The sequence below is a fragment of the Gadus chalcogrammus genome, chromosome 12 (assembly GCF_026213295.1).
Source record: "Gadus chalcogrammus isolate NIFS_2021 chromosome 12, NIFS_Gcha_1.0, whole genome shotgun sequence".
NCBI lineage: Eukaryota > Metazoa > Chordata > Actinopteri > Gadiformes > Gadidae > Gadus > Gadus chalcogrammus.
Genome location: NC_079423.1, coordinates 21142039 through 21144706, shown reverse-complemented (window position 1 = coordinate 21144706; position 2668 = coordinate 21142039).

The window sequence follows — 2668 nt, the reverse complement described above, 5'->3', positions numbered from 1 at the left end:
TTTCGGGACCTTGCCCACCTTTTGGAGGTGGAAACGTGAATATAAGCGAACTGGGCCGCACCGCTCGGCGGAAACGCCAGTATAAGCGAACAGAGCCGCACTGTACCACAATGAACAGTAGAGCACCGCCCCACAGCCAGAAGTCCGACTTATTGGTTCATAGCGCAGCCAGGGCTCCATTCGCGAATGGACGTTGGCGCGATCCAGATCCCTTAGCTAGTCACATTGGATGGTCAGAGGAGGACTTTCCTCCTCTCTCCCATTGAACCCCATGTTATTCACTGGCCGCCAACACTTTCGGGAAAATTAATGGGAGAGAATGGAGGCTGAGGAAGGAAAGACCTACCTGAAGTAATGTCAATAGGCGATAGGTGGTGCTAATGTTTAGCATTACATATACAAAGGCATTAAAGTAGTCATATTTAAGGGCATTAATTCATTGCAGTAGTCTGGGCATTCTACATTTTTTATTCTCAACAATGTTAAGGAGGATCTTCCTCCCACTCCTCACTGGAGAAGCCTCCACTGGTGTCTACCATTGATCATTCAATGCTAGGTTCTCCGTTGGCAAACCTAACAATGTGCAAGGATTGTGGGGCACAACTCCTCGCAGCCCAACTCTGGCCATCTCGGATATTAATTTGTCATCCGCCCTTGCTCCCCGAACTCCCGATGGTGTACGGTGCGGATGCAAGGGCGAGCAACACCTGTGTTTTTTGTTCGGAGTGACCACAGACACCATCTTCACCTAGAGGGGTTGCCTACCATCGCTATGAGCCACATCCTATTTGCCCATAGTTGGGACAGTGGGTGGGCCTGCATGCCTTCTCTCTGGGGCCTACTGCTGCTCCGAGATCCGCTGAAGTTTAGCCTGGGACCGCAAGGTACCCATGTACCATGTGTGGCCAGGAGGAGGCACTGCAGGAGTCTTGGCGTTGGAGTGGCTATGTACCGGCAGTAGGAGACTTACGCACTCGGCTCCCTATTCACCCGTGTTAGGTGCTAGCCGGTGGCCGTAGCTGAAGGCAAAGAGTAGCGAGAAGAAGCAGCATGCAGCATGCACTAACTACAAGCACTAATAGTGCAGTGCAGAGTTACTACACTGACGCTTCTCACACGCCCTATTTCGAGAGATAACACAAACCAAGACCAGGAGCTGGTGAAACATGCTCCTCAACATGTTCTGTTGCTTGACTTACAGTTCAGAATCAACCCTTGGCACTCATGCCTCAATTTCAGCATTTCTAACTTCGTTCTAACTTTTAGGTTTCACTGTTTTGTCTCTCAGAGGAAAAATATGCTGTTGGTTAGTGGTTACTCAATAAGTCAGACGCGGAGGAAGGCCCAGCGATATGAGCCATGGGGAGAAGTGAAATGTGTGCAGGGGTCCAGGAATAAGCGCGGGGCTCTGGGCTGTTGGCTGTTGGCTGTTGGCTGTTGGACGTGTTGGTGGGAAACATGAGCGACGTGCATGAGTTCCTCATATTTAACTTTGTTATGTGTTCATGTTTAAATCAAATAGAGTGTCTCTGCTGGGGTCTGGTTGTAGGGAGTACGCTGGAGGTGGTGTGTGTATGTGTGTGTGTTTGTGCGTGTGTAGCGGACGTAGCAGAGTGTTGCAAGCATGTTGAGAAAGAGTCTGTTGAATGACAGAAAAATAAACCAAATGTTGGCGCCCTGGATGCATTGCTTCACCCTAGAGTGGCATGCATGGGACCCCGGCTTGGCAAAACACTTTCTCATTAGGTTGTGGTGGTGTTCTGGGGAAAAAAAAAAAACATGCATCATGAAATTCTGCTCTTGTTGTTCAAGTTCAATAAACAATTGGAATAACCAAAAATAAATAGCCACCAGCATGTCTCTATTGCTTTAAATGTTTATATGTTTTCGGGGCTAAAGGGCACCTAAATATTGCTGAAAATAAATAGAAATGGTTTACATCTGCCTTTATTTTACAAGCCTTTGTGTTTTATCGGTTTCATCTCCAAACCACTATCATCAGCCATTCATCAACCGCTTTCTCTCAGTCCGTCTCAATGTTCCCACTGAAAGGAAGTCTCATCTGTGACCCAGCGCTCGGACATCAGGAACAAGTTCTGCAGATCTCAGAGTTCTTTTGTTTCTGACTCATCGCAGTAAAAACAGACAACAGAAGAGAACAAATGCGGATGGAGGGAATGACGCTGCCGGCTGTGGGACACCGAATCCTCTGGAAGCACAACAACTAAGATAGGACACGGAGTGGGAAAAAAGCACAGCTCAAACGTAGCCCACTTTTAGATCCATCACTTTAACGGTGTGTTAACTGAAGCAGAACATTCAATGAGTTGAACCCTGATAATGATAATTCAGCCAAACATGCACCCAACCTGCCAAGCCTCTCTCTGCTTTATGCTGGCCACCTTGCCCTACTTAGTCATGGAAGGCACTAGAAATGTCAGAGGGAATTTATTGTCCCAGGTATTACAAAGCATCAAGGGGTTTTCCTACCCAGTCCCAATGTATTAGCTGTGTGACCTCGGAATGACCTTTAGGCACATTTGCTTCGCTAACCCCAGTATGACTCTCTCCTAAAGACCCCAAACAGCCGAACCGTCCTTCCCCTTTCCATGGACATACACAAACACAAACACACACGCACACGCACACACACACACACACACACACA